Source organism: Olea europaea, unplaced genomic scaffold, assembly GCF_002742605.1.
Source record: "Olea europaea var. sylvestris unplaced genomic scaffold, O_europaea_v1 scaffold878, whole genome shotgun sequence".
Taxonomy (NCBI): Eukaryota; Viridiplantae; Streptophyta; class Magnoliopsida; order Lamiales; family Oleaceae; genus Olea; species Olea europaea.
The window spans coordinates 191,278-208,072 of record NW_019267241.1 but is presented as its reverse complement, the minus strand read 5'-3'; the positions used below and the strand labels follow the sequence as shown (position 1 = coordinate 208,072).

The 16,795-nt window shown below is 37.3% G+C and overlaps 1 non-coding gene and 1 pseudogene across 1 annotated transcript; both read right to left on the bottom strand.

Moving 5' to 3' along the window:
• Positions 1-982: 982 nt before the first annotated feature.
• On the bottom strand, positions 983-13,532 carry LOC111392085 (annotated as a pseudogene).
• Positions 13,533-16,571: 3,039 nt separating this feature from the next.
• TRNAT-UGU lies at positions 16,572-16,643 on the bottom strand. The gene has a single exon. It is a non-coding gene; the product is annotated as a tRNA-Thr (tRNA).
• Between the last annotated feature and the right edge of the window lie 152 nt (positions 16,644-16,795).

The window sequence follows — 16,795 nt, the reverse complement described above, 5'->3', positions numbered from 1 at the left end:
GCTATAACATCTCAATAAAAAATATGAAATAGTAGATTAAATAATAAATAAATATAATTTAAATACAATAAAATAACAATTTCAAAATAGTGTAAAAAAAATAAAGTGAAAAGATTTTATCATTTGTTGACAGAAAAATCTGTTTACTATGGGTAAACTTCGAAGGAAGTTTATGAAATTTTTGAGAATCAAATAGAGATTTATGTAATTTGTAATTAATTTTTTTTTTTTTTTTTTTGTTTTCGCACAAAGTGTTTCCCAACAATACTTTTGTCCTCCATAAGCAAGTTGAAGCTTCAATGTAATGTGATTAGCTCCATGCCAATCGTTAGAAAATAGTTCGTTTCCAAGTGTAAAGCACAATGACTTGTAGTCTAGCTTGTCATGGTTCTTCAAGAGATTTTGAAATGAGATGGAAATATACATTAAGCCACTGTTTGATACAAATTCTTTAAAATTCTTTTTTTTTTTTTTTGTTTTTTTGGTTTTTCAAACTTGTTGATTCAAATATTATTGAAATCTAAGACTAATGCAGCCAAATATAGGGCCTCCCTAGATACACACGTCGTGTAATTTCACAATTAAATCAAATTAAAAAAGACCTAACTGCTCCTGTATAAGGAGCAAGCTAATGTAATTTAATAGGGGAATCCACCTTTTCGGCTACCACATTAGTGTATTCCATTGTCCACTAACAGGTTTTCGAAAAACTCTATTTATTCTTGTGTGGATGACAGCCTCCCTTGAAAGAGTGCGTAATAGCTCACTAATAAAGCACTCTTGCACCCAAGATCAACGGGGCTTAACAAAACAAGTTATAATGCTAAAAGATTAGAAACATGGCAAATATTAAAAAGAAGAAATGCTCGATTAATCTCATGAAATATGTAACCCACTATAAGTGTTATACTTGATTCACCTCTTACATGCAGTCACACGGGATATAATATGCATCTACGTAGATGCATTAATACATTAAGGTTCAACCAAGATCAGGCACGATGAAAAATTCATCATCGTCGTCGTCGTCTTCGTCTGGAATTTCAAGTCTAGGCTTCTTATGAGGTATGTGAATTTTGGCTTGCTTATAAGAGGTGCCGTTACTAGGTTGAGACACCTGTAGCTGAGGTAATTCGGTTGTCGCTAATGCATCTTTACCAACCTGTTCTCCAAATAGATTCATGTCTGTCAACCACTCGAACTCCCCAAGCTCGAGATGGTCCTTCTGCATAAATTGTAGCAATCAATTAATGGAGCTGGAATTCAAAAAAAAAAAAAGAACTAGTAACCACTAAACATAAGCATAAAAAAGGATGGTTCACAAGAAATGGATCGTGGAATGCATTGACGAGGAAAAATGATCAATTCATAACTCATGGAAAGTGTGTGTCATGGATTAACGCTAATTATATGTTATCGAGAGCAATGATAACATGAAATAGAAAACGAAAACAAGAAAAACACAGATTTAAGGTGATTCAGAGAGCTACTTCCACCTGATGCTGCTACATAATTGCACCATATCGAAGAGGATTACAAAGTGATTTTTGGACTCACACCTCTATTCTCTCTCACACAGCGTCCTAGTATCCTTCATAGAGGAATATAATATGGCAACCTAATACATAAGCGAATTTTCCAATGTGCCCCTATAACGTTCAACATTGGTCTAGGGGAAAAGTGCATATTAGGGTAACTTCTACCTCTCTCTCTTTCTCTGTGTGTGTCAAGAGAGAGAGGGTACAATCATATAATTGATCTTTTATGAAGATAAAGTATAATACATGATAAGTGTATCTTATACACTTATTTAGGCAGTTAAAATTGATTATTTATTGATGAATTGGATAAAATATGGCTTAATCCTATATATATATTGTGTATAGGTTACAATCAATGGAAGATAAGATAATAAAGAAAATAAGTGGGAAAAATGAATCAATTGCATCAAGGGCAAACTTTGGGGATTAGAATGCAATAATCCAAAAGTTGAATTGGACTGAAGAACGATGAGTTAAGAACACCAAGAGTCAATTGGAATTGAAGAGAAGCTAATGGGACAAGAAATTTTGGAAAATGACCAAAACACACACTTCAGAAAGTTCAGGGACCAAATTACAAATTGGCCCCTAAAAACATTGAACTATGCGTACGCATGGGTCTGCAGGCCTTGTGTATGCACGGTTGGGAACTTGTACCTCCGAAGCTCAATCAAGGTTACTACGCGTACGCATGGTTCAACTCCGACAAAAAAAATTCTGTTTCCTTATTTGGTTTTAGAAAGTCTTGGTTTGGAATTTTTGGCACCATATTTTTACCAAGAGTCAGCTAAAACATGGGGGACCTAATTTTTATCATCTTGCAAGCCGACAAAGAGGAAAAGAGAGAGATATACATTGAAGAACAAGACTTCATCACTTGGATTCGAAATTGAAGGCATAAATTGAAGGATTTCAAATTCTTTTCATACTTTAATGATTCGGGTGATGTCGTTCTTTTATTTTTCATGTATTTCCTACATTAATATGCTAGGCTAAATATCTTTGTATTTGATGGATGACAAAACTGATTGATTCTTAATTTTTAATTCAAGACCTTATGTTTTTATCTTAATCCTTGTGTTGTGGTTCCTTTAATATGCATGTTCATATTGTTTTAATTTTTGCGCACCATTAGGACAAGAAGTTGTTTATACATATTGTTGGAAAACTCACGGGTAGGTAAAACACTGTTATTGGAACACATGAACAATGAATGTTAGGAATAATATTTGTAGCGCGTGTGATCGTGTGTGATAATCCAACATATCAATGCGTGTTTGCCATATGAATTCGGACTAGGAATATGATCGTCTCGTGATAATCATAGGTTTATTCTATCTTTGAAAAGAATAATAAATAAAAGTGAAATTATCGATCGTCACAATTACATGAGTTGAGATAAATGTCATGGGTTGAGAATTAAAATTAAGAGTTGATCAGTGGCGTCGGAAATCCAATACATTTACTCATCTGAATTTTAAAACAAATTCTCATTAATTTTGCAATTTTTAGTTATAGAACTTAAATAGCTATTCAAACAAAAATCAACTTTTGGTTACTAACACGAATTTAATTATATCGAATACACTAGAATTAGACCTTATTCCCTGTGGGACGATAACTCTTTCATCACAATTATTACTTGCACAACGAACCCGTACGCTTGCGGGATTTTGACGAACAAGTTGTTGGCGCCGTTGTTGGGGAATAATGGTGTTAATTTTAGTTATTAGATATTTTAGATTCATTTTTATTGTATTTTATTTATTTAATTATTTATTTAATTGTTGTTTTTAGGCTACTATTACACTGCTTAATTCTCTTTTTGTCTTGACTATTTGTAGGCTCATTTGGTATATGCAAAATCCTGACGAACCGGATCTCTTTCCGATCAATCACAAGATAGAAATAGCATTTAGAAATCGTAGAAGAGTTCAACGTCAAGCAAGGAGAATGGCCAATAACCAAAATCAACCACAAAATCAGGTTCAACTTCACGAGCAAATACCGCAGCCAAATCAATCGAGAGCTATCCAGAACGAAGCTCCTGTCTTAGTTGGAGATTATGTCAATCCAATTCCAGCACCGGTGCAGCTAGTTGTGGTATATCCTCCCTTTGGACAACCTAATTTTCACCTTAGACCCGATGTCATCAATTTGTTCCAAAATCACCAAGACATCAAGTTCTTTGGAAAAGCCACAAAGAATCCTCATGAACATATTTCGGCATTTCTTATGCTATGTGAGGTAATCAGTCACGAAGAAATATCAGCAGATGCATTTCGAATGAGATTATTCCCTCATACCTTGAAGGACACTGCTAGAGAATGGTTTTTTTTTTGTTTACCACCAGGGAGCATTCAATCTTAGAATGATATGGTTCAAAAATTCACGATGAAATTTTTTCGACCTTTTCGAGTTCATCAAGTTAGGAATGAAGTCCACACTTTCAAGCAGAAAGATCTTAAGAGCTATCTGGAGGCATGGGAGATATTCAAGAATTTTTTCAAGAAATACCCCAGCTTTGACATCCCTAAAAAGGCTTAGCAATATTTATTCTACTACGGTCTAAAGCAAGAATTCAAAAATATGATAGATGCTTCTGCAGGAGGATCGGTGATGAAACTTGATGTGGATGAGGCATATGACTTGTATGAAAAAATAGCTTAGAATCAATCGATGTGGCCAACCGATAGGGAAGCTCCAAGGAAAATAGCAGGGTTGCATAATGTAGATGTAGTGACAGCACTAGCTGCACAAATGGAAGTTTTTACAATGAAAATGGACAATCTATCTCAGTCAGTTAACATGGTACACCAATCTCCACCGGTTTGTTAAGGTTGTGGAGCTGATCATAATACTACGCACTGTCCTCTAGCGTCTACACATGTTAGCCAGTCTGAAGAAGTGAGCTATGCGCAGAACTTTCAAAGACAGCAAAATAGTCCTTTCTCCAACACATTTAATCCGGGTTGGAGGAATCATCCAAACTTTTCATAGTCTAGCAATCAGGGACAAGGACAATGAGGAAACAATCAAATTAAACCACCAGGGTTCCAACAGCAAGGAAAGAACCCATCGTTAGAAGATTTTCTGGCTCAGTACATCACTAAGACTAAGAGCAACTTTCAAAATCAACAGGCCTCGATCAAGGAACAACAGGTGCAAAATATTGCAGCCGCACTATCAGGTAGAGCTCAAGGGACGTTATCTAGCAACACCGAGACAAACCCTAAGGAGCAGGTCAAAGCCATAACTACACAGAGTGGAGTCCAGCTACCAGAAATACATGTAAAGTGGCCAGCAACTATCACAGAAAAGATACCTATCACGGGTGAGGAGAAAGTTGATGAATCAGACAAAACAACAGAGGAAAATCGAATTGAGTCATCGGATAGTCCACAAGTTAAAACAAGCGCTCCCGTCAAAGTATAAGTACCTCCAATCCCATTTCCACAGAGACTGCAAAAACACAAGCAAGATAAGCTGTTCAAAAATTTTTGGTTGTATTTAAGAAGTTGCACATTAACATACCGTTCGCTGAAGCCCTAGCTCAAATGCCCAGCTACGCCAAGTTTATGAAAGACATCTTATCAAAAAGAGGAAACATGAAGACACCAGTTGAACTAGGCGTATGCATGGTTCAACTCCGACAAAAAAATCTTGTTTCCTTATTTTGTTTTGGAAAGTCTTGGTTTGGAAATTTTGGCACCATATTCATACCAAGAGTCGGCTAAAACATGGGGGGACCTAATTTTTATCATCTTGCAAGCCGACAAAGAGGAAAAGAGAGAGATATACATTGAAGAACAAGACTTCATCACTTGGATTTGGAATTGAAGGCATAATTGAAGGATTTCAGATTCTTTTCATAATTTAATAATTCGGGTGATGTAGTTCTTTTATTTTTCATGTATTTCCTACATTAATATGCTAGACTAAATATCTTTGTATTGGATGGATGACAAAATTGATTGATTCTTAGTTTTTAATTCAAGACCTTATGTTTTTATCTTAATTCTTATGTTGTGGTTTCTTTAATACGCATGTCCATATTGTTTTAATGTTTGCGCACCATTAGGACAAGAAATTGCTTATACGTAGTGTTGGAAAACTCACGGGTAGGTAGAACACTGTTATTGGAACACATGGACAATGAATGTTAGGAATAATATTTGTGGCGTGTGCGATCGTGTGTGATAATCCTACATATCAATGCGCGTTTGCCATATGAATTCGGACTAGGAATATAATCGTCTCATGGTAATCATAAGTTTATTATATCTTGAGAAAGAATAATAAAAAAAGTGAAATTATTAATCGTCACAATTGTATGAGTTGAGATAAATGTCAAGGGTTGAGAATTAGAATTAAGAGTTGATCAGTGGCATCAAAAATTCAATACATTTACTCATCTGAATTTTAAAACAAATTCTCATTAATTTTGCAATTTTTAGTTATAGAACTTAAATAGCTATTCAAACAAAAATCAACTTTTGGTTACTAACACGAATTTAATTATATCGAATACACTAGAATTAGACTTTATTTCCTGTGGAATGATAACTCTTTCATCACAATTATTACTTGCACAACGAACTCGTACGCTTGTGGAATTTTGACGAACAAATTTTTGGCACCGTTGTCAGAGAATAACAGTGTTAATTTTAGTTATTAGATATTTTAGATTCGTTATTATTTTATTTTATTATTTATTTAATTTGTTGTTTTTAGGCTACTATTACACTACTTAATTCTCTTTTGTCTTGACTATTTGTAGGCTAGTTTGGTATATGCAAAATCCTGATGAGCCGGATCTCCTTCCGATCAATCACTTGCACAACGAACCCGTACGCTTGCAGGATTTTGACAAACAATACATACCAAATGCAGCAATTGTCATCAGGATCTAATTTGCAGCAATTATACAGATTATTATGGACAATATCAGGACATATATTTTCAACACGAAATTTATATTGAGAAATAAGGTTCCTGGATCATGTTTTATAGTTAAAGTACTAATGTATTAATCCAATAGTTGTGTGACTACTAGCTTGCTTACCTTTTTCGATGATTTAGAGTTCGAAAATTGAAGCAACTCGTTGATAGCCCAGGATGGTGAGGTGCTACTAAACGGCTACTGTTGCGAATTTGGTTTTGGTTTAGGTGGCCTTTGATTCACATCGTCCTTATTACAAGTGGAGTTCAAAGAAACTTGAATTTCGGTGGCAAGAAATCGCTGGTGGTTCACAACAAGACGATTGGCAGAGTGGATAGGTTCATCAGAGTCCTTGCAGAAGAGTGCTCTGTCTTCCACACAGAAAATGAAAGCCGATTTTTCCTAGAAATGATGAATGTCTATGAAAATATAGCGAGAAATAAGAAAAGGTCACGGGACAAGACATTGGCATGATTTTCATCTTCAATAGTAGACGCCGAACTAGAAAATAAAAACCATCTATTTGTACATAGCATCAAGAATATATAAATATCAAAAGCATATACCGACGCAGTACATTTGTTACGAAATAGTGGACACAACACAGTGGATCTTCTTTAAAAGGCAAAACATTGCCAACATGTTTGGTATGGAAAATTGGAAAATGAAGCTAAAATTATAGTCTTATAAATGTCCTTGGGGGTCTATTAGGTTTACAACTAACAAGGATCTCCATTATAACACAAGGGAAAAATTTTGTGGGCATGTATGGTACTCAGTATTAGAGACATCTTTACAACATAATCAACAAGTTTTTTTTCCCTATTTTCTTCCTTTATAGTTTTCAAGTTCTATCCAAATCTTGTGGCCAAACTATTGAAGACGAGATTTAAAAGATATTTGAGTGATCCTATCTAAAGGATTAAACTTTTAGACCTAGCAGTTGAGCACGCTAATGTCACATGTCCAAGTTTCACCGGGTGCCTTCTTCTTGGCACAGAAAGAGACATCGTGAGGCAGTAGTCTGCTCCGCTAGACTACCTTTCGCCTTTTTTCGATCGCTTCGGGACAAAAGAAAAAATTGATTACAATTTTGTAGAAAGCTTACAATAGAGATTTTAAATACATTGAAAGTAAATTAAATATTGATTGATGAAAGCTAAACATTACAATTGACGAAAGCAGAACATTGCAATTGTTGGTGCAGGGGGCGGACACCGATGAGCTTGAAAGATTTTTGAATGATTAATACCCTCTACAATAGCATTCTGAACAAAAACCTAAGTGACATGAGTAGACGTTTAAATGACGAGGAATCATACTAAACATTTATGAATATAAGAGCTATTTTATAACTGAAATAACTATTACAATGAAAAGAAAATTACAACTTAAATTTGAACTAATATTTATAATGTGCGATCGAAGTTGGACAAACTGCGACTGTGACTGTGTCAAGGGGCTAAGTGAAGCTGCGGTCCTTGACATTCTCCCCCATTTGTTTTGGCGACGTCCTCGGTGCCATCAATGCGTGATATGCTTCAATTAATAGTTTGAAGGCTCCAATGTCCTTTTCTCTTTTCCAAGTATTCTCCTCACTGCTGCAAACAATCCATTTGACCAAGTACTCTCGATGATCTTTTCTAGAAGCTCGAGTGATTTGATGGTCAAGAATAGATTCAGCAACCTTCTTCCCAGCTTTCTTCAATTCAAACACAAGTCGCTTTGGCTCATTTCTAGATGCATCCTCCTTATCTGCAAAGTATGGCTTCAGCTCACTAACATGAAAGACCTTGTGGATTTTACACCATGAAGGGAGTTCAACTCTATATGCGACTCTTCCAATCCTCTTCACGATGGGTAATGATCCTATGTATTTTGGCGCCAATCTGGGGTCCTTCCCTCTTGTCGATTTGTACACATTTCTGTCGGGAAGCTTAACCAATACCAGATCTCCAACATTGAATTCAAGGAAACGGCGCTTTAAATCTGAAGCCTTTTTATACCGTTATTGAGCTTTCTCAAGATAACTCCGAGCAATTTCAATATTTCGTTTCCACTCTTGAGAAAAGTTCTTCGCTTGAGGAGACTTGGTACTTTGTTCGATATCCACTGTATGAGGGAGTAGCAGTTGCTGGCCAGTAACAATCTCAAAAGGACTCTTATTGGTGGAAGAGCTCTTTTGGGCATTGAAGCAAATCTGAGCCGCATCCAAAAGTTTCACCCAATTTTTTCTACGAAATAGAGATAAAATGTCAAAGATATTCTTCTAGCATAGAATTGAAGCGCTCCGTCTGTCCGTCCGATTGTGGGTGAAAACTAGAACTCATGCTCAAAGTTGAACTAAGAAGTATGAACAACTCAGTCTAAAATATGCCAGTAAAACGAGGATCTCGATCACTGACGATATCCTTAGGCAGTTCCCAGTATTGACAATATGTTTGAAGAAGAGTTGAGCTGTCTCTTCCGAGGATACATATTTAGGCACTGCAATAAAAGTTGCGTATTTTGATAGACGATCCACCACAACGATGATAGTGTCAAAATCCTCAACTTTTAGCAACCCAATAATGTAGTCCATCGATACACTTTCGAATAGCCAAGTTGGGACAGAAAGGGGCTCCAGCAAGCCCGCCTTTTTCTAATGATCTGCCTTATCTTGCTGAAAAATAAGAAAGGTTTTTACATAGGTTGCAATGTCATCCCATATTTGAGGCCAGTAGTATGCACGTTGTAGTAGTGCACAAGTGCGTTCCTCTCTGGGATGCCCTGCCCAAATCATGTCATGGCATTTCGTAATTAATGATTTCCTTAAATCTCCACCCTTAGGAACATATAGGTGGTCTCCCCTAGTCTTCACTAGTTCTCCATCGAGCCAGAACTGTCGAGTCTTACCCTGCTTGATGAGGTCAACCAAATATTGAGTAGTCGGGTCCTTATTCATAAGTACCCAAATTTGGTCTCTTGTGTTCGTGGTGACGACGCTACCTAAAAGAGCAGTCACAGAGCACATGGCAGCCAAATCGGCCCGTCGACTAAGAGCATCAGCAACATGATTACTAGATCTGGGACGATACTCTAGCATAAAATTGAACTCTGAAAGAAATTCCTGCCAACGAGCCTGCTTGCTAGATAGTTTTGAGTGGGACATGAAGTGACTAACGGCAATGTTATCTGTCTTCACAATAAATGGAGACCCAAGCAAATAGTGACGTCATCCTCTAAGACAATGGACTGCTGCCAACAATTCCTTTTCATGTGCCGAGTAACGACATTCTGTTTGGTTTAACTTCCGGCTCTCATATGCTACCGGATGTCATTCTTGCATAAGGACTCCACCAAGTGCAAAATCTAAAGCATCTGTATGAACTTCAAATGATTTAGTCATATCTGGTAAGGCTAAAACCGGGTTCGTCCACATGGACTTCTTCAACCTTTCAAAAGCAGTTTGGCATTGGGATGACCAATCCCAATCCTTATCCTTCTTTGTCAATTCAGTAAGTGGCAGTGCAATTTCTTAGTAGCCTTTCACAAATCTTCGATAGTAATTGCATAACCCAAGAAATGAACGTACCTCATGTACGATTTTTGGTGGTTGCCAATCTTTGATGGCTGTAACCTTCTTCGAATCCATGCAGATTTTACCTTGTTCAATGATGTGACCTAAGAAACTGATAGATGTTTGTGCAAATGAGCATTTAGATGGTTTGGCATAGAGTTCATTCTCCCGTAGCCGATTGAAAACTTGCCTCACGTGTTGGATATGTTCCTCCAATGTCTCGATGTAGATTACTATGTCGTCCAAGTACACAACAATAAAATCATTTAAGAATCTGTGAAGTACCTGATTCATCATAGTACAAAAAGTTGCTGGAGCATTTGTCAAACCAAAGAGCATCACTTTAAATTCAAAGGCTCCATATCTGGTTACCACCGTAGTCTTTGCTTCATCTCCCTCCTTGATCCGAACTTGCTAGTATCTGGACCTAAGATCAATTTTTGTGTAATACTTCGCCCGACTCAGTCGATCGAAGCAATCCACAACCAGTGGGATAGGATAGCTATTATTTACAGTGATCTTGTTCAAAGCTCAAAAGTCACAACACATTCTAAAAGAACCATCAGCTTTTTTTTGAAACAACACAGGAGCTCCGTATGGTGACTTCGCAGGCACAATGATTCCACTCTCCAACATTTCTCCCAATTGCTTCTTAAGCTTTTCAAGCTCAGGCTGAGACATACGGTATGGTGCCTTGGCGGGAGGTTTGGCAAGTGGAATAAGTTCAATTTCATGATCATTCGTCCTTCTTGGTGGTAATGTGTTTGGTAATTCGTCCGGTATGATGTCTTCAAATTCTCAAATAATCCTTTTGACGGATTTTGGAATAGGACCAGTCGCCTCTTTGATCTCCTCTAATCGAAGAGTGCACAAAAAAGAAGGTTCATTTCTCTTGAAACCCTTACTAAATTGCATGGCTGAGATATTCTTCTCGCCTATCCTCCCAACTTGTGTAAGGATGACACATAGCTTATTACCTATCATCATTAACAAATCGGAATACGACAACACTGCTGTCTTAGTATCCCGAAGAAATTTCAATCCTAGAATAAGCTTGAAATCATCCATCTGAATTGCAGATAAGTTTGTCCTTCCTTCGAAAGGACCTGCTTTGATCAACACTGATTTCGCCACTCAGCTATTGGTTGAGCAGCGGAGTTGATTGCTTTGACTTTTCCACTACCCTTTTCCAGAACAAGTCCGAGTCGCTCTACTTTGATACATGCAAGGTAGTTGTGGGTCTGTTACCACCTCCAATTGCTTGATTACTCCCCGAAGGTTGATTCTTTCTGGATTTCGTTTAGTAGTCGCTCAAACATTCGGCGGCTCCCATGGTCGTGCTCAAATCAGTAACCTTCTGTCTCTGAAGTTCCGTGCGTGTTCATGGTTTCAACAGTTCCATAAAGGTGAAGAGCTTACCCTTTTTCGACATATCTCAAATATTCAGCAAATGCCCTGAAAAGGCTTTCACATACTCTCTGATAGAGCCTGTATGTTTCAGGTCTCAAAGTGCCCGTCGAGCCTGATACTCGACATTTTTCGGAAAAAACTACGACCTGATCGCTTCCTTGAGGAGATCCCAAGAATCTATTCGGACCCTGTTGGCCTGAATGTTAGCATATTTGGTTTGCCACCATAGTTTTGCATCTCCACCTAGATATATGTTAGCTGTGTTTACCTTTCTAGCTTCGTCTTCAATCGAAGCTGCGAGAAAATACTGTTCCATGTCAAACAAGAAGTTTTCGACTTCTTTTGCATTACGTGCCCCTCTATAGGTACACGGTTCAGGAATTCTGAGTCTAGGAGCATACTCAGGTACGGCTCTTGCTCATTGCCCACCGCACGTTGGAGTACTTGTAATTGAGCTCTCAACGCTTCCATTTCATCCTGCAGATCAGGAATGATTACAACAACTTTAATCATTGCTGCACAAGCCCTTTGGCTTTTATTCAGTTGGATGTGTAATCCACGAATCTCGAATTCTGCCATCTCGACTTTTTCCTCGAGACCGTCTACGGCATAGCACAACCTAGTGGTTGTCTCATCAAGCAATGCGATGTTTAGTAGTACTCTTCTTTTGAGGCTCTCCCACCTCAGTGGTGTTGGATGTAATTGGATCCATAGCTTTCTTATCGAGGGTCGTGAGTCGCGGCTCTGATAACAACTTTTACGGGGTGCCTTTCTTCCTGGCACAGAAAGAGACACCGTGCGACAGTAGTCTATTCCGCTAGACTACCTTTCGCCTTTTCTCGATCGCGTCGGGACAAAAGAAAATTTTGATTATAATTTTGTAGTAAGCTTACAACAGAGATTTTGAATACATTAAAAGTAAATTAAACATTGATTGATGAAAGTTGAACATTACAATTGACGAAAGTAGAAAATTATAATTGCTGGTGCAGGGGGCGGATACCAGTGAGCTTGAAAGATCTTTGAATGACTAATACTCCATATAATAGCATTCTGAACAAAAACCTAAGTGACAGGAGTAGACGTTTAAATAACGAGGAATCATACTAAACGTTTACGAATATCAGAGCTATTTTACAACTGAAATAACTATTACAATGAAAAGAAAATTACAACTCAAATTTGAACTAATATTTACAATGTGCGGACGAAGTTGGGCAAACTGCGACTACGACTGCGACTGTGTCAAGGGGCTAAGTGAAGCTGCGGTCCTTGACACCAAGTCTTGCCACCCCAATTTTATGAAATTGTGCACCTCAGGGTAGATGTCTTAGTGACGTTAAATCAAGGAACATTTGAGGGGGCCTTATTAAGCTTTGATGAGAAAAAATGAAGCCCGCCTAGATGAGATTTAAGTGATATATAGGGGGCCAATCAAGTGGTTCAACACAGCATTTGTTGAGTTTACAATATTGGATATAATTATCTAGTTAACGGACAAAACATGCCATAAAAAGCATAAAAGGGTGACCATTTTTATTAACTTGGCATTTGTCACAAGGAGGTAGCTTGTTGGAGAGGCATTGGAGAAGCAGCCTTTGGTGTTTGCTTGCGAGCTTATTTGCAGCATGCACTTCAATGTCACATTTAGCACACAAGGCAGCCTCATCAGCATAGCAAATCACTGTTGCTTGAGCTTTCTCACACACATCACACTGAATCTTCATCTTCCTATTCTGATCTTGTCCCTTATATTAAGTGCTTAGAACAGGCCTACATGACAAACTGCTCAAACAGAAACACTTTATTTAGAAAAACCCATAATTTTCTTCAAGATTCAAGAAAACCCCATGTGAAGAACAGGGTAAAAGAAGCTATGAATACGACAAAATCAAAGTTCCCAGCAACAATAATCCTTAATAGTTCTCCGACCAAAAGGGTTTTATTTGACCAATATCTATTATATAACTCTCAAAATTATCTAGCTAAGAATATTGGGAGAAGATAACAGAAAAGAAAGCAAATAAGAACGAGGAATCAGATTTTTGAAGTGACTGGCAGTGAATCAAAGGATATAAAAGACAAGTTTTTGATTTGTGTATCAAATACTAGAACAAGATTGAGACGGCAAAGCAATGTGGCCGTAAATATAAAACATAATATCGTGTGGCTTTACGTTGCAGTGAGCAGGAGGCATGACAACTAGTGGCCATAAAAATTTTGGCGTTTCATTCATTAATTGTGTGCAATTTATTATTGAAAAGATCGAAGTGGTTGAATCTTTATTGTTGAATTAAAGACAACAAAACATGTCGTCGGATTAAGAGGGCTCCTTGGAATGGAACTGAGACTCACTTTCAGTTTACGCTGGGTACTTGGATGTTTTCTGTTAAACGAAACAGAACTATTTGATTTCATACATGTTCGTATTTGAATTTGATTCATTGTTTCAAGAATTTTAAAAATATGTTTGAATTTTATATGCTAGTTATCTTACGAGCATTCTACGTTTCTGTATATACCACATTCATCTATCGAAAGGTTTTGCACCTCGATGTTGTCGCTTGGGATTGTAGTATATTTTAAGGGTTGGGTTGAGTTCAAAATGTCTGGGCGTTCTTTCGATTATTACGTGCTGTACAGGACGCTCAAAAGGAAAAAGAGAGTTCATCGCTCTGAAAAGTATGGATCACCTCCAAGAATAATGCCTCCTCCCACAGGTTGGGTAACAGAAGAAGAAGCATTAGAAAACAGTAAAAAGGAAATTCAGGAAACAGAAGCTCAGTGCAACATATTGCACGTTGACTTATCACAAAAGGATAACTCGATGGAGGACAAACAAGACGTGGAAATAGATGCTGTCGAAAAGGTTATTTTTAAGAGACTAGCCATGAAGTTAACTAAACACTTGAAGCCATTGTACGTTAAAGTTTTAGTTGACGGCATACCTGTGGCAAAAGTACTTGTCGATAATTCAATCTATATATTTGACGTGGGCATTAGAGAGTTAGGAGGGCCTTTCCCTAGTACGAGAGGATTGAAACTTTTGACTTGCATAAACGCAAAATTATTGAGTTCAAAACGGATAATCTGTCATGTACATATTGGATTCGAAAAGGCTAAAGTGTTAAACTGACATCCTGCTCATTCAATTGATGCTTCTAATGGTAGTATGGTAACAGAAAATCAGTCATAGCCAAAATGAGTAACCAATTTGGCTTGCATCCCTACTTCTATATAAAAAAAAAAAAAAAAATGCTGTGTTTTGCAAACTAAAATTTTCATGGTACCAATTTTATACATAAAAAAAGTAACAAATATAATTGCATCATATTGTAAAACTTGAGGTGAAGAAACCTTGATTATATTGAAAAATAATAATAATAATAATTGTTGACCCCAAAAAGTGCGCCAACGATGTCGGTCCCACCCGCGCTTGCGTGGGCGAATGTCCAACACGCTAAGACACGTGGACGGTCTAAAACGAACGGTTCAAAGGAGCGTGGGAGTAGCCCAACGACGCGGGACGGTGACGTTCGGAATCCGGCGGGTTGTTCGCAATCCGATTGTACAATAATTACCAACCGGTGCTCGTAGATGTATATGTAAAAGTGTATGAATTCGATTTGTGTTTTGCAAGCAAATGAGAGAGAGTTGAGTAAATGTAGTCTTTAGTATTGATTTTTGCATTCGCCTTTGACATTACACAATGGAAGTATTTATAGTAGTGCATATGAAATGGGAGCCCTTGGATGAAGTGGCACGTGGCCTCATCTCTTTAGTTCAAACATCCTTTCCTAGATATGGGACTTGACTTGCTAGCTTGCGGCGCATTTATTGCTTTTGCAGGGCCTCCATGCTAGTGACAAGACTTGACCTTTATGCTTATGACAAACGTTCAATCAATCATTCGAATAAGATCTGTGCAGGCGATCTCTTGGGAGAAGTGACCATGGAGGATGTTTCCTTGTGGTTAAGAGGCTCGTGCATCGACTTCGGGGTTTCGCCCATTTGACAAATACTTCCACTTGAGGACTTCAGTTACGTCCAACAAGTTCCATGCCTCGGGTCATGGGCCTCGGCCTGAAGCACTTCGGATATATCCCACCTCAGCAATGTGTGCCATCTCGGCAGGAATGCCACGTGAATCAGGATGAGTGGGCCATTGGTCCAGGTGGGTAGGACAGGTGTGACAACACGCAACAATAATAATAATAAATAGAAAATTGACAGTTTAGGTCTACAACAATCTCGATTTAGCTTAACATCCAACGCGAAAAGTTCGAACACTTGACAATGAATGCAGGACTAGACAGTACAATTGCAAACACCTCCCATCCTCAATCATGTCGATTCACCTCCGATCCAACACAAACATAAATGTTAAAAAATGTAAAATATGAAAGTCGTCTCAATAATAAAATATAAGGATTTTCGCCTTCTCCTCTACCTACTGTACCTGTTGCATGCATGACCAATTTACTTTATACAGATGACATATACTATTGTTTTCAAGGACTTTCTTATAAATATTCATTATTCCAAGATCAAATCTTCTGAGAACCTAGTTAACATTTTGACACGTCAAAAAAAGTGACATACACTGCCACTCCTTGTCTTGTTCCACATTTTATCAAGGTAAATGCTCAAAAATGACAATACAAAATATAAGTTCTAATATTTCAAGAATTAAATATTGTAATTTGTTGTAGCAAGAGACTAAGTTTTAAAGCTATCACGATGACAACTGATGGTTGGGTTTATAAGTCGATTTACAACTTTAAAATATGTGGAAATTACGGATTTTTTTTTTTTTCAAATTTTCTGCAATGATATTGATATTGATATTGAACTCGCACATATTTCACCCATTTATATATTTTTCTTCTTATAGCGCATTATTAGAAAATCATGTTTTTATATTTTAGAAAGGGACCAAGATTTACCAAAAGAAAAAAATATATATATCGAACAGGACAGTTGTACAATCCTTCTAGCACACTTGAAAAGAAGTTGAAAATCTCAAAATATGTTTTTTTTAAAGATGCTGCCCAAATTGGAGTCAAAATAGCAGTTGGCAATTGCAATAAATAAAATAATATAATTGACGTAACAAAAATGCCCCCACGCAGGATCGAACTACGGACCTTCAGTTTACAAGACTGACGCTCTACCACTGAGCTATAGGGGCTTCTTTGGTTATGGCATAATTGTAATTTAATTTGATTGGATTTATTTTGAAGAGTCCTCAAGAAACAGCTAAAAAATTCTAATTACTTAATTACAATGCCACAGGTAAAAATTAAACTTAAAATTTTAATTTAAATCAAAATCAATAATTAA